Source organism: Octopus bimaculoides, chromosome 5 (assembly GCF_046866305.1).
Source record: "Octopus bimaculoides isolate indiv1 chromosome 5, ASM4686630v1, whole genome shotgun sequence".
Taxonomy (NCBI): Eukaryota; Metazoa; Mollusca; class Cephalopoda; order Octopoda; family Octopodidae; genus Octopus; species Octopus bimaculoides.
In genome coordinates, this window is record NC_142932.1 from 64335680 (window position 1) to 64362411 (window position 26732).

Sequence of the window (26732 nt, forward strand, 5' to 3'; positions counted from 1 at the left end):
GCACTGGCAACGATCCCGCTCGAAACATTTCATGTGTCACCCGCACATGAGCCAGTCCAGGGGCACTGGCAACGATCCCGCTCGAAAGATTTCATGTGTCGCCCGCACATGAGCTAGTCCAGGGGCATTGGCAACGATCTCGCTCGAAAATCCTACAACGGCCCCGCACAAGAGCCAGTTCAGGGGCACCGGCAACGATCTCGCTCGAAAGATTTCATGTGTCGCCCGCACATGAGCCAGTTCAGGGGCGCTGGCAACGATCCTGCTCGAAAGATTTCATGTGTCGCCCGCACATGAGCCAGTCCAGGTGCACTGGCAACGATCCCGCTCGAAAATCCTACGACGGGCCCGCACAAGATCCAGTTTAGGGGCACCGGCAACGATCTCGCTGGAAACATTTCATGTGTCACCTGCACAAGAGCCAGTCCAGGGGCACTGGCAACGATCTCGCTCGAAAGATATCATGTATCGCCCGCACATGAGCCAGTCCAGGGGCACTGGCAACGATCCCGCTCCAAAGATTTCGTGCGTCGCCCGCACATGAGCCAGTCCGGGGGCACCGGCAACGATCTCGCTCGAAAGGTTTCATGTGTCGCCCGCACATGAGCCAGTAGTGGGGCACTGGCAACGATCCCGCACGAAATATTTCATGTGTCGCCCGCACATGAGCCAGTCGAGGGGCACTGACAACGATCCCGCTCGAAAATCCTACGACGGCCCCGCACAAGAGCCAGTTCAGGAGCAACGGCAACGATCTTGCTCGAAACATTTCATGTGTCACCTGCACAAGAGCCAGTCCAGGGGCACTGGCAACGATCCCGCTCCAAAGATTTCATGTGTCGCCCGCACATGAGCCAGTCCAGGGGCACTGGCAACGATCCCGCCCGAAAGATTTCATGCGTCACCCGCACAGGGGCCAGTCAAGGGGCACCGGCAACGATCTCGCTCGAAAAAACCTCATGTGTCACCCGCATATGAGCCAGCCCAGGGGCATCGGCAACGATCTCGGTCGAAAGATTTCATGTGTCGCCCGCACATGAGCCAGTCGAGGGGCACTGACAACGATCCCGCTCGAAAATCCTACGACGGCCCCGCACAAGAGCCAGTTCAGGAGCAGCGGCAACGATCTTGCTCGAAACATTTCATGTGTCACCTGCACAAGAGCCAGTCCAGGGGCACTGGCAACGATCCCGCTCGAAAGATTTCATGTGTCGCCCGCACATGAGCAAGTCCAGGGGCACTGGCAACGATCCCGCCCGAAAGATTTCATGCGTCACCCGCACATGGGCCAGTCAAGGGGCACCTGCAACGATCTCGCTCGAAAAAACCTCATGTGTCACCCGCATATGAGCCAGCCTAGGGGCATCGGCAACGATCTCGGTCGAAAGATTTCATGTGTCGCCCGCACATGAGCCTGTCCATGGGCACGGGCAACGATCCCGCTCGAAAATCTTACGACGGCCCCGCACAAGAGCCAGTCCAGGTGCACTGGCAACGATCCCGCTCGAAAATCCTACGACGGGCCCGCACAAGATCCAGTTTAGGGGCACCGGCAACGATCTCGCCCGAAACATTTCATATGTCACCTGCACAAGAGCCAGTCCAGGGGCACTGGCAACGATCTCGCTCGAAAGATATCATGTATCGCCCGCACATGAGCCAGTCCAGGGGCACTGGCAACGATCCCGCTCCAAAGATTTCATGCGTCGCCCGCACATGAGCCAGTCCGGGGGCACCGGCAACGATCTCGCTCGAAAGGTTTCATGTGTCGCCCGCACATGAGCCAGTAGTGGGGCACTGGCAACGATCCCGCACGAAATATTTCATGTGTCGCCCGCACATGAGCCAGTCGAGGGGCACTGACAACGATCCCGCTCGAAAATCCTACGACGGCCCCGCACAAGAGCCAGTTCAGGAGCAACGGCAACGATCTTGCTCGAAACATTTCATGTGTCACCTGCACAAGAGCCAGTCCAGGGGCACTGGCAACGATCCCGCTCCAAAGATTTCATGTGTCGCCCGCACATGAGCCAGTCCAGGGGCACTGGCAACGATCCCGCCCGAAAGATTTCATGCGTCACCCGCACATGGGCCAGTCAAGGGGCACCGGCAACGATCTCGCTCGAAAAAACCTCATGTGTCACCCGCATATGAGCCAGCCCAGGGGCATCGGCAACGATCTCGGTCGAAAGATTTCATGTGTCGCCCGCACATGAGCCAGTCGAGGGGCACTGACAACGATCCCGCTCGAAAATCCTACGACGGCCCCGCACAAGAGCCAGTTCAGGAGCAGCGGCAACGATCTTGCTCGAAACATTTCATGTGTCACCTGCACAAGAGCCAGTCCAGGGGCACTGGCAACGATCCCGCTCCAAAGATTTCATGTGTCGCCCGCACATGAGCCAGTCCAGGGGCACTGGCAACGATCCCGCTCGAAAGATTTCATGTGTCGCCCGCACATGAGCAAGTCCAGGGGCACTGGCAACGATCCCGCCCGAAAGATTTCATGCGTCACCCGCACATGGGCCAGTCAAGGGGCACCGGCAACGATCTCGCTCGAAAAAACCTCATGTGTCACCCGCATATGAGCCAGCCTAGGGGCATCGGCAACGATCTCGGTCGAAAGATTTCATGTGTCGCCCGCACATGAGCCTGTCCATGGGCACGGGCAACGATCCCGCTCGAAAATCCTACGACGGCCCCGCACAAGAGCCAGTTCAGGTGCACCGGCAACGATCTCGCTCGAAAGATATCATGTATCGCCTGCACATGGGCCAGTCCAGGAGCACCGGCAAAGATATCGCTCCAAAAAACCTCATGTGTCACCCGCACAAGAGCCAGCCCAGGGGCACTGGCAGAGACCCCGCTCAAAAGATTTCATGTGTCGCCCGCACATGAGCGAGTCAAGGGGCAATGGCAGCGATCTCGCTTGAAAAACCTCATGCGTCACCCGCACAAGAGCCAGTTCAGGTGCACCGGCAACGATCTCGCTCGAAACATTTCATGTGTCACCTGCGCAAGAGCCAGTCCAGGGGCACTGGCTACGATCTCGCTCGAAAGATATCATGTATCGCCCGCACATTAGCCAGTCCAGGGGCACTGGCAACGATCCCGCTCGAAAAATTTCATGTGTCGCCCGCACATGAGCCAATCCAGGGGCACCGGCAACGATCCCGCTCGAAAATCCTACGACGGCCCCGCACAAGATCCAGTTTAGGGGCACCGGCAAAGATTTCGCTCGAAACATTTCATGTGTCACCTGCACAAGAGCCAGTCCAGGGGCACTGGCAACGATCTCGCTCGAAAGATATCATGCATCGCCCGCACATGAGCCAGTCCAGGGGCATTGGCAACGATCCCGCTCCAAAGATTTCATGTGTCGCCCGCACATGAGCCAGTCCAAGGGCACTGGCCACGATCCCGCTCGAAAGATTTCATGTGTCGCCCGCACATGAGCCAGTCCAGGGGCACTGGCAACGATCTCGCTCGAAAATCCTACAACGGCCCCGGACAAGAGCCAGTTCAGGGGCACCGGCAACGATCTCGCTCGAAAGATTTCATGTGTCGCCCGCACATGAGCCAGTCCAGAGGTACTGGCAACGATCTCGCTCGAAAATCCTACAACGGCCCCGCACAAGAGCCAGTCCAAGGGCACTGGTAACGATGGCGCTCGACAGATTTCATGTGTCGCCCGCACATGAGCCAGTCCAGGTGCACTGGCAACGATCTCGCTCGAAAAACCTCACGTGTCACCCGCACAAGAGCCAGTCCAGGGGCACCGGCAACGATCTCGCTCGAAAGGTTTCATGTGTCACCCGCACATGAGCCAGTAGTGAGGCACTGGCAACGATCCCGCACGCAATATTTCATGTGTCGCCCGCACATGAGCCAGTCGAGAGGCACTGGCAACGATACGGCTCGAAAGATTTCATGTGTCGCCCGCACATGAGCCAGTCGAGGGGCACTGACAACGATCACGCTCGAAAGATTTCAGGTGTCTCCCGCACATGAGCCAGTCCAGGGGCACTGGCAACGATCTCGCTCGAAAAATATCATGTATCGCCCGCACATGAGCCAGTCGCGGGGCACTGGCAACGATCTCGCTTGATAAACCTCATGTGTCACCCGCACATGAGCCAGCCCAGGGGCACCGGCAACGATCTCGCTCGAAAGATTTCATGTGTTGCCCGCACATGAGCCTGTCCAGGGGCACGGGCAATGATCCTGCTCGAAAGATTTCATGTGTCGCCCGCACATGAGCCAGTCCAGGGGCACTGGCAACGATCTCGCTCGAAAGATATCATGCATCGCCCGCACATGAGCCAGTCCAGGGGCATTGGCAACGATCCCGCTCCAAAGATTTCATGTGTCGCCCGCACATGAGACAGTCCAGGGTCATTGGCAACGATCCCGCTAGAAAGATTTCATGTGTCGCCCGCACATGAGCCAGTCCAGGGGCACTGGCAACGATCCCACTCGCAAAATTTCATGTGTCGCCCGCACATGAGCCAGTGCAGGAGCACTGGCAACGATCTCGCTCGAAAATCCTACAACGGCCCCGCATAAGAGCCAGTTCAGGGGCACCGGCAACGATCTCGCTCGAAACATTTCATGTGTCGCCCGCACATGAGCCAGTCCAGGGGTACTGGCAACGATCCCGCTCGAAAGATTTCACGTGTCGCCCGCACATGAGCCAGTCCAAGGGGACTGGCCACGATCCCGCTCGAAAGATTTCATGTGTCGCCCGCACATGAGCCAGTCCAGGGGCACTGGCAACGATCTCGCTCGAAAATCCTACAACGGCCCCGCACAAGAGCCAGTTCAGGGGCACCGGCAACGATCACGCTCGAAAGATTTCATGTGTCGCCCGCACATGAGCCAGTCCAAGGGCACTGGTAACGATGGCGCTCGAAAGATTTCATGTGTCGCCCGCACATGAGCCAGTCCAGGTGCACTGGCAACGATCTCGCTCGAAAAACCTCACGTGTCACCTTCACAAGAGCCAGTCCAGGGGCACCGGCAACGATCTCGCTCGAAAGGTTTCATGTGTCGCCCGCACATGAGCCAGTAGTGGGGCACTGGCAACGATCCCGCACGAAATATTTCATGTGTCGCCCGCACATGAGCCAGTCGAGGGGCACTGGCAACGATACGGCTAGAAAGATTTCATGTGTCGCCCGCACATGAGCCAGTCGAGGGGCACTGACAACGATCTCGCTCGAAAGATTTCAGGTGTCTCCCGCACATGAGCTAGCCCAGGGGCACTGGCCACGATCCCGCTCGAAAGATATCATGTGTCGCCCGCACATGAGCCAGTCCAGGGGCACTGGCAACGATCTCGCTCGAAAATCCTACAACGGCCCCGCACAAGAGCCAGTTCAGGGGCACCGGCAACGATCTCGCTCGAAAGATTTCATGTGTCGCCCGCATATGAGCCAGTCCAGGGGCACTGGCAACGATCCCGCTCGAAACATTTCATGTGTCGCCCGCACATGAGCCAGTCCAGGGGCACCGGCAACGATCTCGCTTGAAAAACCTTATGTGTCACCCGCACATGAGCCAGCTCAGGGGCACCGGCAACGATCCCGCTCGAAACATTTCATGTGTCGCCCGCACATGAGCCAGTCCAGGGGCACTGGCAACGATCCCGCTCGAAACATTTCATGTGTCGCCCGCACATGAGCCAGTCCAGGGGCACTGGCAACGATCCCGCTCGAAAGATTTCATGTGTCGCACGCACATGAGCTAGTCCAGGGGCATTGGCAACGATCTCGCTCGAAAATCCTACAACGGCCCCGCATAAGAGCCAGTTCAGGGGTACCGGCAACGATCTCGCTAGAAACATCTCATGTGTCGCCCGCACATGAGCCAGTCCAGGGGCACTGGCAACGATCCCGCTCGAAAGATTTCATGTGTCGCCCGCACATGAGCCAGTCCAACGGCACTGGCCACGATCCCGCTCGAAAGATATCATGTGTCGCCCGCACATGAGCCAGTCCAGGGGCACTGGCAACGATCTCGCTCGAAAATCCTACAACGGCCCCGCACAAGAGCCAGTTCAGGGGCACCGGCAACGATCTCGCTCGAAAGATTTCATGTGTCGCCCGCATATGAGCCAGTCCAGGGGCACTGGCAACGATCCCGCTCGAAAGATTTCATGTGTCGCCCGCACATGAGCCAGTCCAGGGGCACTGGCAACGATCCCGCTCGATAGATTTCATGTGTCGCCCGCACATGTGCCAGTCCAGGGGCACCGGCAACGATCTCGCTTGAAAAACCTTATGTGTCACCCGCACATGAGCCAGCTCAGGGGCACTGGCAACGATCCCGCTCGAAACATTTCATGTGTCGCCCGCACATGAGCCAGTCCAGGGGCACTGGCAACGATCCCGCTCGAAACATTTCATGTGTCGCCCGCACATGAGCCAGTCCAGGGGCACTGGCAACGATCCCGCTCGAAAGATTTCATGTGTCGCCCGCACATGAGCTAGTCCAGGGGCATTGGCAACGATCCCGCTCGAAAATCCTACAACGGCCCCGCATAAGAGCCAGTTCAGGGGTACCGGCAACGATCTCGCTAGAAACATCTCATGTGTCGCCCGCACATGAGCCAGTACAGGGGCACTGGCAACGATCCCGCTCGAAAGATTTCATGTGTCGCCCGCACATGAGCCAGTCCAAGGGCACTGGCCACGATCCCGCTCGAAAGATATCATGTGTCGCCCGCACATGAGCCAGTCCAGGGGCACTGGCAACGATCTCGCTCGAAAATCCTACAACGGCCCCGCACAAGAGGCAGTTCAGGGGCACCGGCAACGATCTCGCTCGAAAGATTTCATGTGTCGCCCGCACATGAGCCAGTTCAGGGGCGCTGGCAACGATCCTGCTCGAAAGATTTCATGTGTCGCCCGCACATGAGCCAGTCCAGGTGCACTGGCAACGATCTCGCTCGAAAAACCTCACGTGTCACCTTCACAAGAGCCAGTCCAGGGGCACCGGCAACGATCTCGCTCGAAAGGTTTCATGTGTCGCCCGCACATGAGCCAGTAGTGGGGCACTGGCAACGATCCCGCACGAAATATTTCATGTGTCGCCCGCACATGAGCCAGTCGAGGGGCACTGGCAACGATACGGCTAGAAAGATTTCATGTGTCGCCCGCACATGAGCCAGTCGAGGGGCACTGACAACGATCTCGCTCGAAAGATTTCAGGTGTCTCCCGCACATGAGCTAGTCCAGGGGCACTGGCAACGATCCTGCTCGAAAGATTTCATGTGTCGAGCGCACGTGAGCAAGTCCAAGGGCACTGGCCACGATCCCGCTCGAAAGATATCATGTGTCGCCCGCACATGAGCCAGTCCAGGGGCACTGGCAACGATCTCGCTCGAAAATCCTACAACGGCCCCGCACAAGAGCCAGTTCAGGGGCACCGGCAACGATCTCGCTCGAAAGATTTCATGTGTCGCCCGCATATGAGCCAGTCCAGGGGCACTGGCAACGATCCCGCTCGAAACATTTCATGTGTCGCCCGCACATGAGCCAGTCCAGGGGCACTGGCAACGATCCCGCTCGATAGATTTCATGTGTCGCCCGCACATGTGCCAGTCCAGGGGCACCGGCAACGATCTCGCTTGAAAAACCTTATGTGTCACCCGCACATGAGCCAGCTCAGGGGCACTGGCAACGATCCCGCTCGAAACATTTCATGTGTCGCCCGCACATGAGCCAGTCCAGGGGCACTGGCAACGATCCCGCTCGAAACATTTCATGTGTCGCCCGCACATGAGCCAGTCCAGGGGCACTGGCAACGATCCCGCTCGAAAGATTTCATGTGTCGCACGCACATGAGCTAGTCCAGGGGCATTGGCAACGATCCCGCTCGAAAATCCTACAACGGCCCCGCATAAGAGCCAGTTCAGGGGTACCGGCAACGATCTCGCTAGAAACATCTCATGTGTCGCCCGCACATGAGCCAGTCCAGGGGCACTGGCAACGATCCCGCTCGAAAGATTTCATGTGTCGCCCGCACATGAGCCAGTCCAACGGCACTGGCCACGATCCCGCTCGAAAGATATCATGTGTCGCCCGCACATGAGCCAGTCCAGGGGCACTGGCAACGATCTCGCTCGAAAATCCTACAACGGCCCCGCACAAGAGCCAGTTCAGGGGCACCGGCAACGATCTCGCTCGAAAGATTTCATGTGTCGCCCGCATATGAGCCAGTCCAGGGGCACTGGCAACGATCCCGCTCGAAAGATTTCATGTGTCGCCCGCACATGAGCCAGTCCAGGGGCACTGGCAACGATCCCGCTCGATAGATTTCATGTGTCGCCCGCACATGTGCCAGTCCAGGGGCACCGGCAACGATCTCGCTTGAAAAACCTTATGTGTCACCCGCACATGAGCCAGCTCAGGGGCACTGGCAACGATCCCGCTCGAAACATTTCATGTGTCGCCCGCACATGAGCCAGTCCAGGGGCACTGGCAACGATCCCGCTCGAAACATTTCATGTGTCGCCCGCACATGAGCCAGTCCAGGGGCACTGGCAACGATCCCGCTCGAAAGATTTCATGTGTCGCCCGCACATGAGCTAGTCCAGGGGCATTGGCAACGATCCCGCTCGAAAATCCTACAACGGCCCCGCATAAGAGCCAGTTCAGGGGTACCGGCAACGATCTCGCTAGAAACATCTCATGTGTCGCCCGCACATGAGCCAGTACAGGGGCACTGGCAACGATCCCGCTCGAAAGATTTCATGTGTCGCCCGCACATGAGCCAGTCCAAGGGCACTGGCCACGATCCCGCTCGAAAGATATCATGTGTCGCCCGCACATGAGCCAGTCCAGGGGCACTGGCAACGATCTCGCTCGAAAATCCTACAACGGCCCCGCACAAGAGGCAGTTCAGGGGCACCGGCAACGATCTCGCTCGAAAGATTTCATGTGTCGCCCGCACATGAGCCAGTTCAGGGGCGCTGGCAACGATCCTGCTCGAAAGATTTCATGTGTCGCCCGCACATGAGCCAGTCCAGGTGCACTGGCAACGATCTCGCTCGAAAAACCTCACGTGTCACCTTCACAAGAGCCAGTCCAGGGGCACCGGCAACGATCTCGCTCGAAAGGTTTCATGTGTCGCCCGCACATGAGCCAGTAGTGGGGCACTGGCAACGATCCCGCACGAAATATTTCATGTGTCGCCCGCACATGAGCCAGTCGAGGGGCACTGGCAACGATACGGCTAGAAAGATTTCATGTGTCGCCCGCACATGAGCCAGTCGAGGGGCACTGACAACGATCTCGCTCGAAAGATTTCAGGTGTCTCCCGCACATGAGCTAGTCCAGGGGCACTGGCAACGATCCTGCTCGAAAGATTTCATGTGTCGAGCGCACGTGAGCAAGTCCAAGGGCACTGGCCACGATCCCGCTCGAAAGATATCATGTGTCGCCCGCACATGAGCCAGTCCAGGGGCACTGGCAACGATCTCGCTCGAAAATCCTACAACGGCCCCGCACAAGAGCCAGTTCAGGGGCACCGGCAACGATCTCGCTCGAAAGATTTCATGTGTCGCCCGCATATGAGCCAGTCCAGGCGCACTGGCAACGATCCCGCTCGAAACATTTCATGTGTCGCCCGCACATGAGCCAGTCCAGGGGCACTGGCAACGATCCCGCTCGATAGATTTCATGTGTCGCCCGCACATGTGCCAGTCCAGGGGCACCGGCAACGATCTCGCTTGAAAAACCTTATGTGTCACCCGCACATGAGCCAGCTCAGGGGCACTGGCAACGATCCCGCTCGAAACATTTCATGTGTCGCCCGCACATGAGCCAGTCCAGGGGCACTGGCAACGATCCCGCTCGAAACATTTCATGTGTCGCCCGCACATGAGCCAGTCCAGGGGCACTGGCAACGATCCCGCTCGAAAGATTTCATGTGTCGCACGCACATGAGCTAGTCCAGGGGCATTGGCAACGATCCCGCTCGAAAATCCTACAACGGCCCCGCATAAGAGCCAGTTCAGGGGTACCGGCAACGATCTCGCTAGAAACATCTCATGTGTCGCCCGCACATGAGCCAGTCCAGGGGCACTGGCAACGATCCCGCTCGAAAGATTTCATGTGTCGCCCGCACATGAGCCAGTCCAACGGCACTGGCCACGATCCCGCTCGAAAGATATCATGTGTCGCCCGCACATGAGCCAGTCCAGGGGCACTGGCAACGATCTCGCTCGAAAATCCTACAACGGCCCCGCACAAGAGCCAGTTCAGGGGCACCGGCAACGATCTCGCTCGAAAGATTTCATGTGTCGCCCGCATATGAGCCAGTCCAGGGGCACTGGCAACGATCCCGCTCGAAAGATTTCATGTGTCGCCCGCACATGAGCCAGTCCAGGGGCACTGGCAACGATCCCGCTCGATAGATTTCATGTGTCGCCCGCACATGTGCCAGTCCAGGGGCACCGGCAACGATCTCGCTTGAAAAACCTTATGTGTCACCCGCACATGAGCCAGCTCAGGGGCACTGGCAACGATCCCGCTCGAAACATTTCATGTGTCGCCCGCACATGAGCCAGTCCAGGGGCACTGGCAACGATCCCGCTCGAAACATTTCATGTGTCGCCCGCACATGAGCCAGTCCAGGGGCACTGGCAACGATCCCCCTCGAAAGATTTCATGTGTCGCCCGCACATGAGCTAGTCCAGGGGCATTGGCAACGATCCCGCTCGAAAATCCTACAACGGCCCCGCATAAGAGCCAGTTCAGGGGTACCGGCAACGATCTCGCTAGAAACATCTCATGTGTCGCCCGCACATGAGCCAGTACAGGGGCACTGGCAACGATCCCGCTCGAAAGATTTCATGTGTCGCCCGCACATGAGCCAGTCCAAGGGCACTGGCCACGATCCCGCTCGAAAGATATCATGTGTCGCCCGCACATGAGCCAGTCCAGGGGCACTGGCAACGATCTCGCTCGAAAATCCTACAACGGCCCCGCACAAGAGCCAGTTCAGGGGCACCGGCAACGATCTCGCTCGAAAGATTTCATGTGTCGCCCGCACATGAGCCAGTTCAGGGGCGCTGGCAACGATCCTGCTCGAAAGATTTCATGTGTCGCCCGCACATGAGCCAGTCCAGGTGCACTGGCAACGATCCCGCTCGAAAATCCTACGACGGGCCCGCACAAGATCCAGTTTAGGGGCACCGGCAACGATCTCGCTCGAAACATTTCATGTGTCACCTGCACAAGAGCCAGTCCAGGGGCACTGGCAACGATCTCGCTCGAAAGATATCATGTATCGCCCGCACATGAGCCAGTCCAGGGGCACTGGCAACGATCCCGCTCCAAAGATTTCGTGCGTCGCCCGCACATGAGCCAGTCCGGGGGCACCGGCAACGATCTCGCTCGAAAGGTTTCATGTGTCGCCCGCACATGAGCCAGTAGTGGGGCACTGGCAACGATCCCGCACGAAATATTTCATGTGTCGCCCGCACATGAGCCAGTCGAGGGGCACTGACAACGATCCCGCTCGAAAATCCTACGACGGCCCCGCACAAGAGCCAGTTCAGGAGCAACGGCAACGATCTTGCTCGAAACATTTCATGTGTCACCTGCACAAGAGCCAGTCCAGGGGCACTGGCAACGATCCCGCTCCAAAGATTTCATGTGTCGCCCGCACATGAGCCAGTCCAGGGGCACTGGCAACGATCCCGCCCGAAAGATTTCATGCGTCACCCGCACAGGGGCCAGTCAAGGGGCACCGGCAACGATCTCGCTCGAAAAAACCTCATGTGTCACCCGCATATGAGCCAGCCCAGGGGCATCGGCAACGATCTCGGTCGAAAGATTTCATGTGTCGCCCGCACATGAGCCAGTCGAGGGGCACTGACAACGATCCCGCTCGAAAATCCTACGACGGCCCCGCACAAGAGCCAGTTCAGGAGCAGCGGCAACGATCTTGCTCGAAACATTTCATGTGTCACCTGCACAAGAGCCAGTCCAGGGGCACTGGCAACGATCCCGCTCGAAAGATTTCATGTGTCGCCCGCACATGAGCAAGTCCAGGGGCACTGGCAACGATCCCGCCCGAAAGATTTCATGCGTCACCCGCACATGGGCCAGTCAAGGGGCACCTGCAACGATCTCGCTCGAAAAAACCTCATGTGTCACCCGCATATGAGCCAGCCTAGGGGCATCGGCAACGATCTCGGTCGAAAGATTTCATCTGTCGCCCGCACATGAGCCTGTCCATGGGCACGGGCAACGATCCCGCTCGAAAATCTTACGACGGCCCCGCACAAGAGCCAGTCCAGGTGCACTGGCAACGATCCCGCTCGAAAATCCTACGACGGGCCCGCACAAGATCCAGTTTAGGGGCACCGGCAACGATCTCGCCCGAAACATTTCATATGTCACCTGCACAAGAGCCAGTCCAGGGGCACTGGCAACGATCTCGCTCGAAAGATATCATGTATCGCCCGCACATGAGCCAGTCCAGGGGCACTGGCAACGATCCCGCTCCAAAGATTTCATGCGTCGCCCGCACATGAGCCAGTCCGGGGGCACCGGCAACGATCTCGCTCGAAAGGTTTCATGTGTCGCCCGCACATGAGCCAGTAGTGGGGCACTGGCAACGATCCCGCACGAAATATTTCATGTGTCGCCCGCACATGAGCCAGTCGAGGGGCACTGACAACGATCCCGCTCGAAAATCCTACGACGGCCCCGCACAAGAGCCAGTTCAGGAGCAACGGCAACGATCTTGCTCGAAACATTTCATGTGTCACCTGCACAAGAGCCAGTCCAGGGGCACTGGCAACGATCCCGCTCCAAAGATTTCATGTGTCGCCCGCACATGAGCCAGTCCAGGGGCACTGGCAACGATCCCGCCCGAAAGATTTCATGCGTCACCCGCACATGGGCCAGTCAAGGGGCACCGGCAACGATCTCGCTCGAAAAAACCTCATGTGTCACCCGCATATGAGCCAGCCCAGGGGCATCGGCAACGATCTCGGTCGAAAGATTTCATGTGTCGCCCGCACATGAGCCAGTCGAGGGGCACTGACAACGATCCCGCTCGAAAATCCTACGACGGCCCCGCACAAGAGCCAGTTCAGGAGCAGCGGCAACGATCTTGCTCGAAACATTTCATGTGTCACCTGCACAAGAGCCAGTCCAGGGGCACTGGCAACGATCCCGCTCCAAAGATTTCATGTGTCGCCCGCACATGAGCCAGTCCAGGGGCACTGGCAACGATCCCGCTCGAAAGATTTCATGTGTCGCCCGCACATGAGCAAGTCCAGGGGCACTGGCAACGATCCCGCCCGAAAGATTTCATGCGTCACCCGCACATGGGCCAGTCAAGGGGCACCGGCAACGATCTCGCTCGAAAAAACCTCATGTGTCACCCGCATATGAGCCAGCCTAGGGGCATCGGCAACGATCTCGGTCGAAAGATTTCATGTGTCGCCCGCACATGAGCCTGTCCATGGGCACGGGCAACGATCCCGCTCGAAAATCCTACGACGGCCCCGCACAAGAGCCAGTTCAGGTGCACCGGCAACGATCTCGCTCGAAAGATATCATGTATCGCCTGCACATGGGCCAGTCCAGGAGCACCGGCAAAGATATCGCTCCAAAAAACCTCATGTGTCACCCGCACAAGAGCCAGCCCAGGGGCACTGGCAGAGACCCCGCTCAAAAGATTTCATGTGTCGCCCGCACATGAGCGAGTCAAGGGGCAATGGCAGCGATCTCGCTTGAAAAACCTCATGCGTCACCCGCACAAGAGCCAGTTCAGGTGCACCGGCAACGATCTCGCTCGAAACATTTCATGTGTCACCTGCGCAAGAGCCAGTCCAGGGGCACTGGCTACGATCTCGCTCGAAAGATATCATGTATCGCCCGCACATTAGCCAGTCCAGGGGCACTGGCAACGATCCCGCTCGAAAAATTTCATGTGTCGCCCGCACATGAGCCAATCCAGGGGCACCGGCAACGATCTCGCTTGAAAAACCTCATGTGTCACCCGCACATGAGCCAGCCCAGGGGCGCCGGCAACGATCTCGCTCGAAAGATTTCATGTGTCGCCCGCACATGAGCCAGTCCAGGGGCACGGGCAATGATCCTGCTCGAAAGATTTCATGTGTCGCCCGCACATGAGCCAGTCCAGGGGCACTGGCAACGATCCTGCTCGAAAGATTTCATGTGTGGCCCGCACAAGAGCCAGCCCAGGGGCACTGGCAACGATCTCGCTCGAAAGATATCATGTGTCGCCCGCACAAGAGCCAGTCCAGGGGCACTGTCAACGATCCCGCTCCAAAGATTTCATGTGTCGCCCTCACCTGAGCCAGTGCAGGAGCACTGGCAACGATCTCGCTCGAAAATCCTACAACGGCCCCGCACAAGAGCCAGTTCAGGGGCACCGGCAACGATCTCGCTCGAAACATTCATGTGTCGCCCGCACATGAGCCAATTCAGCGGCACTGGCAACGATCCCGCTCGAAAGATTTCATGTGTCGCCCGCACATGAGCCAGTCCAAGGGCACTGGCAACGATGGCGCTCGAAAGATTTCATGTGTTGCCCGCACATGAGCCAGTCCAGGGGCACTGGCAACGAGCCAGCTCGAAATATTTCATGTGTCGCCCGCACATGAGCCAGTCGAGAGGTACTGGCAACGATCCCGCTCGAAAGATTTCATGTGTCGCCCGCACATGAGCCAGTCCAGGGGCACCGGCAACGATCTCGCTTGAAAAACCTACAACGGCCCCGCCCAAAAGCCAGTCCAGGGGCACTGGCAACGATCTCGCTCGAAAAATATCATGTATCGCCCGCACATGAGCCAGTCCAGGGGCACTGGCAACGATCCCGCTCCAAAGATTTCATGTGTCGCCCGCACATGAGCCAGTCCAGGGGCACTGGCAACGATCCCGCCCGAAAGATTTCATGCGTCGCCCGCACATGGGCCAGTCCAGGGGTACCGGCAACGATCTCGCTCGAAAAAACCACACGTGTCACCCGCACAAGAGCCAGCCCAGGGGCACTGGCAGCGACGCCGCTCAAAAGATTTCATTTGTCGCTCGCACATGAGCCAGTCCAGGGGCACTGGCAACGATCTCGCTTTAAAAACCTCATGCGTCACCCCCACATGTGCCAGCCCAGGGGCACCGGCAACAATCTCGGTCGAAAGATTTCATGTGTCGCCCGCACATGAGCCAGTCCAGGGGCACTGGCAACGATCCCGCTCGAAAATCCTACGACGGCCCCGCACAAGATCCAGTTTAGGGGCACCGGCAAAGATTTCGCTCGAAACATTTCATGTGTCACCTGCACAAGAGCCAGTCCAGGGGCACTGGCAACGATCTCGCTCGAAAGATATCATGCATCGCCCGCACATGAGCCAGTCCAGGGGCATTGGCAACGATCCCGCTCCAAAGATTTCATGTGTCGCCCGCACATGAGCCAGTCCAAGGGCACTGGCCACGATCCCGCTCGAAAGATTTCATGTGTCGCCCGCACATGAGCCAGTCCAGGGGCACTGGCAACGATCTCGCTCGAAAATCCTACAACGGCCCCGGACAAGAGCCAGTTCAGGGGCACCGGCAACGATCTCGCTCGAAAGATTTCATGTGTCGCCCGCACATGAGCCAGTCCAGAGGTACTGGCAACGATCTCGCTCGAAAATCCTACAACGGCCCCGCACAAGAGCCAGTCCAAGGGCACTGGTAACGATGGCGCTCGACAGATTTCATGTGTCGCCAGCACATGAGCCAGTCCAGGTGCACTGGCAACGATCTCGCTCGAAAAACCTCACGTGTCACCCGCACAAGAGCCAGTCCAGGGGCACCGGCAACGATCTCGCTCGAAAGGTTTCATGTGTCACCCGCACATGAGCCAGTAGTGAGGCACTGGCAACGATCCCGCACGAAATATTTCATGTGTCGCCCGCACATGAGCCAGTCGAGAGGCACTGGCAACGATACGGCTCGAAAGATTTCATGTGTCGCCCGCACATGAGCCAGTCGAGGGGCACTGACAACGATCACGCTCGAAAGATTTCAGGTGTCTCCCGCACATGAGCCAGTCCAGGGGCACTGGCAACGATCTCGCTCGAAAAATATCATGTATCGCCCGCACATGAGCCAGTCGCGGGGCACTGGCAACGATCTCGCTTGATAAACCTCATGTGTCACCCGCACATGAGCCAGCCCAGGGGCACCGGCAACGATCTCGCTCGAAAGATTTCATGTGTTGCCCGCACATGAGCCTGTCCAGGGGCACGGGCAATGATCCTGCTCGAAAGATTTCATGTGTCGCCCGCACATGAGCCAGTCCAGGGGCACTGGCAACGATCTCGCTCGAAAGATATCATGCATCGCCCGCACATGAGCCAGTCCAGGGGCATTGGCAACGATCCCGCTCCAAAGATTTCATGTGTCGCCCGCACATGAGCCAGTCCAGGGGCACTGGCAACGATCCCACTCGCAAGATTTCATGTGTCGCCCGCACATGAGCCAGTGCAGGAGCACTGGCAACGATCTCGCTCGAAAATCCTACAACGGCCCCGCATAAGAGCCAGTTCAGGGGCACCGGCAACGATCTCGCTCGAAACATTTCATGTGTCGCCCGCACATGAGCCAGTCCAGGGGTACTGGCAACGATCCCGCTCGAAAGATTTCACGTGTCGCCCGCACATGAGCCAGTCCAAGGGCACTGGCCACGATCCCGCTCGAAAGATTTCATGTGTCGCCCGCACATGAGCCAGTCCAGGGGCACTGGCAACGATCTCGCTCGAAAATCCTACAACGGCCCCGCACAAGAGCCAGTTCAGGGGCACCGGCAACGATCTCGCTCGAAAGATTTCATGTGTCGCCCGCACATGAGCCAGTCCAGAGGTACTGGCAACGATCTCGCTCGAAAATCCTACAACGGCCGGGCACAAGAGCCAGATCAGGGGCACCGGCAACGATCACGCTCGAAAGATTTCATGTGTCGCCCGCACATGAGCCAGTCCAAGGGCACTGGTAACGATGGCGCTCGAAAGATTTCATGTGTCGCCCGCACATGAGCCAGTCCAAGGGCACTGGCAACGATGGCGCTCGAAAGATTTCATGTGTTGCCCGCACATGAGCCAGTCCAGGGGCACTGGCAACGAGCCAGCTCGAAATATTTCATGTGTCGCCCGCACATGAGCCAGTCGAGAGGTACTGGCAACGATCCCGCTCGAAAGATTTCATGTGTCGCCCGCACATGAGCCAGTCCAGGGGCACCGGCAACGATCTCGCTTGAAAAACCTACAACGGCCCCGCCCAAAAGCCAGTCCAGGGGCACTGGCAACGATCTCGCTCGAAAAATATCATGTATCGCCCGCACATGAGCCAGTCCAGGGGCACTGGCAACGATCCCGCTCCAAAGATTTCATGTGTCGCCCGCACATGAGCCAGTCCAGGGGCACTGGCAACGATCCCGCCCGAAAGATTTCATGCGTCGCCCGCACATGGGCCAGTCCAGGGGTACCGGCAACGATCTCGCTCGAAAAAACCACACGTGTCACCCGCACAAGAGCCAGCCCAGGGGCACTGGCAGCGACGCCGCTCAAAAGATTTCATTTGTCGCTCGCACATGAGCCAGTCCAGGGGCACTGGCAACGATCTCGCTTTAAAAACCTCATGCGTCACCCCCACATGTGCCAGCCCAGGGGCACCGGCAACAATCTCGGTCGAAAGATTTCATGTGTCGCCCGCACATGAGCCAGTCCAGGGGCACTGGCAACGATCCCGCTCGAAAATCCTACGACGGCCCCGCACAAGATCCAGTTTAGGGGCACCGGCAAAGATTTCGCTCGAAACATTTCATGTGTCACCTGCACAAGAGCCAGTCCAGGGGCACTGGCAACGATCTCGCTCGAAAGATATCATGCATCGCCCGCACATGAGCCAGTCCAGAGGTACTGGCAACGATCTCGCTCGAAAATCCTACAACGGCCCCGCACAAGAGCCAGTTCAGGGGCACCGGCAACGATCTCGCTCGAAAGATTTCATGTGTCGCCCGCACATGAGCCAGTCCAGAGGTACTGGCAACGATCTCGCTCGAAAATCCTACAACGGCCCCGCACAAGAGCCAGTCCAAGGGCACTGGTAACGATGGCGCTCGACAGATTTCATGTGTCGCCAGCACATGAGCCAGTCCAGGTGCACTGGCAACGATCTCGCTCGAAAAACCTCACGTGTCACCCGCACAAGAGCCAGTCCAGGGGCACCGGCAACGATCTCGCTCGAAAGGTTTCATGTGTCACCCGCACATGAGCCAGTAGTGAGGCACTGGCAACGATCCCGCACGAAATATTTCATGTGTCGCCCGCACATGAGCCAGTCGAGAGGCACTGGCAACGATACGGCTCGAAAGATTTCATGTGTCGCCCGCACATGAGCCAGTCGAGGGGCACTGACAACGATCACGCTCGAAAGATTTCAGGTGTCTCCCGCACATGAGCCAGTCCAGGGGCACTGGCAACGATCTCGCTCGAAAAATATCATGTATCGCCCGCACATGAGCCAGTCGCGGGGCACTGGCAACGATCTCGCTTGATAAACCTCATGTGTCACCCGCACATGAGCCAGCCCAGGGGCACCGGCAACGATCTCGCTCGAAAGATTTCATGTGTTGCCCGCACATGAGCCTGTCCAGGGGCACGGGCAATGATCCTGCTCGAAAGATTTCATGTGTCGCCCGCACATGAGCCAGTCCAGGGGCACTGGCAACGAACTCGCTCGAAAGATATCATGCATCGCCCGCACATGAGCCAGTCCAGGGGCATTGGCAACGATCCCGCTCCAAAGATTTCATGTGTCGCCCGCACATGAGCCAGTCCAGGGGCACTGGCAACGATCCCACTCGCAAGATTTCATGTGTCGCCCGCACATGAGCCAGTGCAGGAGCACTGGCAACGATCTCGCTCGAAAATCCTACAACGGCCCCGCATAAGAGCCAGTTCAGGGGCACCGGCAACGATCTCGCTCGAAACATTTCATGTGTCGCCCGCACATGAGCCAGTCCAGGGGTACTGGCAACGATCCCGCTCGAAAGATTTCACGTGTCGCCCGCACATGAGCCAGTCCAAGGGCACTGGCCACGATCCCGCTCGAAAGATTTCATGTGTCGCCCGCACATGAGCCAGTCCAGGGGCACTGGCAACGATCTCGCTCGAAAATCCTACAACGGCCCCGCACAAGAGCCAGTTCAGGGGCACCGGCAACGATCTCGCTCGAAAGATTTCATGTGTCGCCCGCACATGAGCCAGTCCAGAGGTACTGGCAACGATCTCGCTCGAAAATCCTACAACGGCCGGGCACAAGAGCCAGATCAGGGGCACCGGCAACGATCACGCTCGAAAGATTTCATGTGTCGCCCGCACATGAGCCAGTCCAAGGGCACTGGTAACGATGGCGCTCGAAAGATTTCATGTGTCGCCCGCACATGAGCCAGTCCAGGTGCCCTGGCAACGATCTCGCTCGAAAAACCTCACGTGTCACCTTCACAAGAGCCAGTCCAGGGGCACCGGCAACGATCTCGCTCGAAATGTTTCATGTGTCGCCCGCACATGAGCCAGTAGTGGGGCACTGGCAACGATCCCGCACGAAATATTTCATGTGTCGCCCGCACATGAGCCAGTCGAGGGGCACTGGCAACGATACGGCTAGAAAGATTTCATGTGTCGCCCGCACATGAGCCAGTCGAGGGGCACTGACAACGATCTCGCTCGAAAGATTTCAGGTGTCTCCCGCACATGAGCTAGTCCAGGGGCACTGGCAACGATCCTGCTCGAAAGATTTCATGTGTCGAGCGCACGTGAGCAAGTCCAGGGGCACTGGCAACGATCCCGCTCGAATATCCTACGACGGCCCCGCACAAGAGCCAGTTCAGGAGCACCGGCAACGATCTTGCTCGAAACATTTCATGTGTCACCTGCACAAGAGCCAGTCTAGGGGCACTGGCAACGATCTCGCTCGAAAAATATCATGTATCGCCCGCACATCAGCCAGTCCAGGGGCACTGGCGACGAACCCGCTCGAAAGATTTCATGTGTCGCCCGCACATGAGCCAGTCCAGGGGCACTGGCAACGATCCCGCTCGAAAGATTACATGTGTCGCCCGCACATGAGCAAGTCCAGGGGCACTGGCAACGATCCCGCCCGAAAGATTTCATGCGTCGCCCGCACATGGGCCAGTCAAGGGGCACCGGCAACGATCTCGCTCGAAAAAACCTCATGTGTCACCCGCATATGTGCCAGCCCAGGGGCACCGGCAACGATCCCGCTCGAAAGATTTCATGTGTCGCCCGCACATGAGCCAGTCCAAGGGCACTGGCAACGATGGCGCTCGAAAGATTTCATGTGTCGCCCGCACATGAGCCAGTCCAGGGGCACTGGCAACGATCCCGCTCGAAATATTTCATGTGTCGCCCGCACATGAGCCAGTCGAGAGGCACTGGCAACGATACGGCTCGAAAGATTTCATGTGTCGCCCGCACATGAGCCAGTCCAGGGGCATTGGCAACGATCTCGCTCGAAAGATTTCAGCTGTCTCCCGCACATGAGCCAGTCCAGGGGCACTGGCAACGATCTCGCTCGAAAAATATCATGTATCGCCCGCACATGAGCCAGTCCAGGGGCACTGGCAATGATCCCACTCGAAAGATTTCATGTGTCGCCCGCACATGAGCCAGTCCAGGGGCACTGGCAACGATCCCGCTCGAAAGATTTCATGTGTCACCCGCACATTAGCAAGTCCAGGGGCACTGGCAACGATCCCGCCCGAAAGATTTCATGCGTCGCCCGCACATGGGCCAGTCAAGGGGCACCGGCAACGATCTCGCTCGAAAAAACCTCATGTGTCACCCGCATATGAGCCAGCCCAGGGGCACCGGCAACGATCTCGGTCGAAAGATTTCATGTGTCGCCCGCACATGAGCCAGTCCAGAGGTACTGGCAACGATCTCGCTCGAAAATCCTACAACGGCCCCGCACAAGAGCCAGTTCAGGGGCACCGGCAACGATCACGCTCGAAAGATTTCATGTGTCGCCCGCACATGAGCCAGTCCAAGGGCACTGGTAACGATGGCGCTCGAAAGATTTCATGTGTCGCCCGCACATGAGCCAGTCCAGGTGCACTGGCAACGATCTCGCTCGAAAAACCTCACGTGTCACCTTCACAAGAGCCAGTCCAGGGGCACCGGCAACGATCTCGCTCGAAAGGTTTCATGTGTCGCCCGCACATGAGCCAGTAGTGGGGCACTGGCAACGATCCCGCACGAAATATTTCATGTGTCGCCCGCACATGAGCCAGTCGAGGGGCACTGGCAACGATACGGCTAGAAAAATTTCATGTGTCGCCCGCACATGAGCCAGTCGAGGGGCACTGACAACGATCTCGCTCGAAAGATTTCAGGTGTCTCCCGCACATGAGCTAGTCCAGGGGCACTGGCAACGATCCTGCTCGAAAGATTTCATGTGTCGAGCGCACGTGAGCAAGTCCAGGGGCACTGGCAACGATCCCGCTCGAAAATCCTACGACGGCCCCGCACAAGAGCCAGTTCAGGAGCACCGGCAACGATCTTGCTCGAAACATTTCATGTGTCACCTGCACAAGAGCCAGTCTAGGGGCACTGGCAACGATCTCGCTCGAAAAATATCATGTATCGCCCGCACATGAGCCAGTCGAGGGTCACTGGCAACGATCCCGCTCGAAATATTTCATGTGTCGCCCGCACATGAGCCAGTCGAGAGGCACTGGCAACGATACGGCTCGAAAGATTTCATGTGTCACCCGCACATGAGCCAGTCGAGGGGCACTGACAACGATCTCGCTCGAAAGATTTCAGGTGTCTCCCGCACATGAGCCAGTCCAGGGGCACTGGCAACGATCTCGCTCGAAAAATATCATGTATCGCCCGCACATGAGCCAGTCCAGGGGCACTGGCAATGATCCCGCTCGAAAGATTTCATGTGTCGCCCGCACATGAGCCAGTCCAGGGGCACTGGCAACGATCCCGCTCGAAAGATTTCATGTGTCACCCGCACATTAGCAAGTCCAGGGGCACTGGCAACGATCCCGCCCGAAAGATTTCATGCGTCGCCCGCACATGGGCCAGTCAAGGGGCACCGGCAACGATCTCGCTCGAAAAAACCTCATGTGTCACCCGCATATGAGCCAGCCCAGGGGCACCGGCAACGATCTCGGTCGAAAGATTTCATGTGTCGCCCGCACATGAGCCTGTCCAAGGGCACTGGCAACGATCCCGCTCGAAAATCCTACGACGGCCCCGCACAAGAGCCAGTTCATGTGCACCGGCAACGATCTCGCTCGAAACACTTCATGTGTCACATGAACATTAGCCAGTCCAGGGGCACTGGCAACGATCCCGCTCGAAAGATTTCATGTGTCGCCCGCACATGAGCCAGTCCAGGGGCACAGGCAACGATCTCGCTTGATAAACCTCATGTGTCACCCGCACATGAGCCTACACAGGGGCACCGGCAACGATCTCGCTCGAAAGATTTCATGTGTCGCCCGCACATGAGCCAGTCCAGGGTCACGGGCAATGATCCTGCTCGAAAGATTTCATGTGTCGCCCGCACATGAACCAGTCCAGGGGCACTGGCAACGATCTCGCTCGAAAGATATCATGCATCGCCCGTATATGAGCCAGTCCAGGGGCATTGGCAACGATCCCGCTCCAAAGATTTCATGTGTCGCCCGCACATGAGCCAGTCCAGGGTCATTGGCAACGATCCCGCTAGAAAGATTTCATGTGTCGCCCGCACATGAGCCAGTCCAGGGGCACTGGCAACGATCCCACTCGCAAGATTTCATGTGTCGCCCGCACATGAGCCAGTGCAGGAGCACTGGCAACGATCTCGCTCGAAAATCCTACAACGGCCCCGCATAAGAGCCAGTTCAGGGGCACCGGCAACGATCTCGCTCGAAACATTTCATGTGTCGCCCGCACATGAGCCAGTCCAGGTGTACTGGCAACGACCCCGCTCGAAAGATTTCACGTGTTGCCCGCACATGAGCCAGTCCAAGGGCACTGGTCACGATCCCGCTCGAAAGATTTCATGTGTCGCCCGCACATGAGCCAGTCCAGGGGCACTGGCAACGATCTCGCTCGAAAATCCTACAACTGCCCCGCACAAGAGCCAGTTCAGGGGCACCGGCAACGATCTCGCTCGAAAGATTTCATGTGTCGCCCGCACATGAGCCAGTCCAGAGGTACTGGCAACGATCTCGCTCGAAAATCCTACAACGGCCCCGCACAAGAGCCAGTTCAGGGGCACCGGCAACGATCACGCTCGAAAGATTTCATGTGTCGCCCGCACATGTGCCAGTCCAAGGGCACTGGTAACGATGGTGCTCGAAAGATTTCATGTGTCGCCCGCACATGAGCCAGTCCAGGTGCACTGGCAACGATCTCGCTCGAAAAACCTCACGTGTCACCTTCACAAGAGCCAGTCCAGGGGCACCGGCAACGATCTCGCTCGAAAGGTTTCATGTGTCGCCCGCACATGAGCCAGTAGTGGGGCACTGGCAACGATCCCGCACGAAATATTTCATGTGTCGCCCGCACATGAGCCAGTCGAGGGGCACTGGCAACGATACGGCTCGAAAGATTTCATGTGTCGCCCGCACATGAGCCAGTCGAGGGGCACTGACAACGATCTCGCTCGAAAGATTTCAGGTGTCTCCCGCACATGAGCTAGTCCAGGGGCACTGGCAACGATCCTGCTCGAAAGATTTCATGTGTCGAGCGCACGTGAGCAAGTCCAGTGGCACTGGCAACGATCCCGCTCAAAAATCCTACGACGGCCCCGCACAAGAGCCAGTTCAGGAGCACCGGCAACGATCTTGCTCGAAACATTTCATGTGTCACCTGCACAAGAGCCAGTCTAGGGGCACTGGCAACGATCTCGCTCGAAAAATATCATGTATCGCCCGCACATGAGCCAATCCAGGGGCACTGGCAACGATCACACTCGAAAGATTTCATGTGTCGCCCACACATGAGCCAGTCCAGGGGCACTGGCAACGATCCCGCTCGAAAGATTTCATGTGTCGCCCGCACATGAGCAAGTCCAGGGGCACTGGCAACGATCCCGCCCGAAAGATTTCATGCGTCGCCCGCACATGGGCCAGTCAAGGGGCACCGGCAACGATCTCGCTCGAAAAAACCTCATGTGTCACCCGCATATGAGCCAGCCCAGGGGCACCGGCAACGATCTCGGTCGAAAGATTTCATGTGTCGCCCGCACATGAGCCTGTCCATGGGCACTGGCAACGATCCCGCTCGAAAATCCTACGACGGCCCCGCACAAGAGCCAGTTCAGGTGCACCGGCAACGATCTCGCTCGAAACACTTCATGTGTCACATGCACAATAGCCAGTCCAGGGGCACTGGCAACGATCTCGCTCGAAAGATATCATGTATCGCTCGCACATTAGCCAGTCCAGGGGCACTGGCAACGATCCCGCTCGAAAGATTTCACGTGCCGCCCGCACATGAGCCAGTCCAGGGGCACCGGCAACGATCTCGCTTGATAAACCTCACGTGTCACCCGCACATGAGCCAGCCCAGGGGCACCGGCAACGATCTCGCTCGAAAGATTTCATGTGTCGCCCGCACATGAGCCAGTCCAGGGGCACGGGCAATGATCCTGCTCGAAAGATTTCATGTGTCGCCCGCACATGAGCCAGTCCAGGGGCACTGGCAACGATCCTGCTCGAAAGATTTCATGTGTGGCCCGCACATGAGCCAGTCCAGTGGCACTGGCAACGATCCTTCTCGAAAGATTTCATGTGTCGCCCGCACAAGAGCCAGCCCAGGGGCACCGGCAACGATCTCGCTCGAAACATTTCATGTGTCACCTGCACAAGAGCCAGTCCAGGGGCATTGGCAACGATCTCGCTCGAAAGATATCATGTGTCGCCCGCACATGAGACAGTCCAGGGGCACTGTCAACGATCCCGCTCCAAAGATTTCATGTGTCGCCCGCACCTGAGCCAGTGCAGGAGCACTGGCAACGATCTCGCTCGAAAATCCTACAACGGCCCCCCACAAGAGCCAGTTCAGGGGCACCGGCAACGATCTCGCTCAAAACATTCATGTGTCGCCCGCACATGAGCCAATCCAGCGGCACTGGCAACGATCCCGCTCGAAAGATTTCATGTGTCGCCCGCACATGAGCCAGTCCAAGGGCACTGGCAACGATGGCGCTCGAAAGATTTCATGTGTCGCCCGCACATGAGCCAGTCCAGGGGCACTGGCAACGATCCCGCTCGAAATATTTCATGTGTCGCCCGCACATGAGCCAGTCCAGAGGTACTGGCAACGATCTCGCTCGAAAATCCTACAACGGCCCCGCACAAGAGCCAGTCCAAGGGCACTGGTAACGATGGCGCTCGACAGATTTCATGTGTCGCCCGCACATGAGCCAGTCGAGAGGCACTGGCAACGATTCGGCTCGAAAGATTTCATGTGTCGCCCGCACATGAGCCAGTCGAGGGGCACTGACAACGATCACGCTCGAAAGATTTCAGGTGTCTCCCGCACATGAGCCAGTCCAGGGGCACTGGCAACGATCTCGCTCGAAAAATATCATGTATCGCCCGCACATGAGCCAGTCGCGGGGCACTGGCAACGATCTCGCTTGATAAACCTCATGTGTCACCCGCACATGAGCCAGCCCAGCGGCACCGGCAACGATCTCGCTCGAAAGATTTCATGTGTTGCCCGCACATGAGCCTGTCCAGGGGCACGGGCAATCATCCTGCTCGAAAGATTTCATGTGTCGCCCGCACTTGAGCCAGTCCAGGGGCACTGGCAACGATCTCGCTCGAAAGATATCATGCATCGCCCGCACATGAGCCAGTCCAGGGGCATTGGCAACGATCCCGCTCCAAAGATTTCATGTGTCGCCCGCACATGAGACAGTCCTGGGTCATTGGCAACGATCCCGCTAGAAAGATTTCATGTGTCGCCCGCACATGAGCCAGTCCAGGGGCACTGGCAACGATCCCACTCGCAAGATTTCATGTGTCGCCCGCACATGAGCCAGTGCAGGAGCACTGGCAACGATCTCGCTCGAAAATCCTACAACGGCCCCGCATAAGAGCCAGTTCAGGGGCACCGGCAACGATCTCGCTCGAAATATTTCATGTGTCGCCCGCACATGAGCCAGTCCAGGGGTACTGGCAACGATCCCGCTCGAAAGATTTCACGTGTCGCCCGCACATGAGCCAGTCCAAGGGCACTGGCCACGATCCCGCTCGAAAGATTTCATGTGTCGCCCGCACATGAGCCAGTCCAGGGGCACTGGCAACGATCTCGCTCGAAAATCCTACAACGGCCCCGCACAAGAGCCAGTTCAGGGGCACCGGCAACGATCTCGCTCGAAAGATTTCATGTGTCGCCCGCACATGAGCCAGTCCAGAGGTACTGGCAACGATCTCGCTCGAAAATCCTACAACGGCCGGGCACAAGAGCCAGATCAGGGGCACCGGCAACGATCACGCTCGAAAGATTTCATGTGTCGCCCGCACATGAGCCAGTCCAAGGGCACTGGTAACGATGGCGCTCGAAAGATTTCATGTGTCGCCCGCACATGAGCCAGTCCAGGTGCACTGGCAACGATCTCGCTCGAAAAACCTCACGTGTCACCTTCACAAGAGCCAGTCCAGGG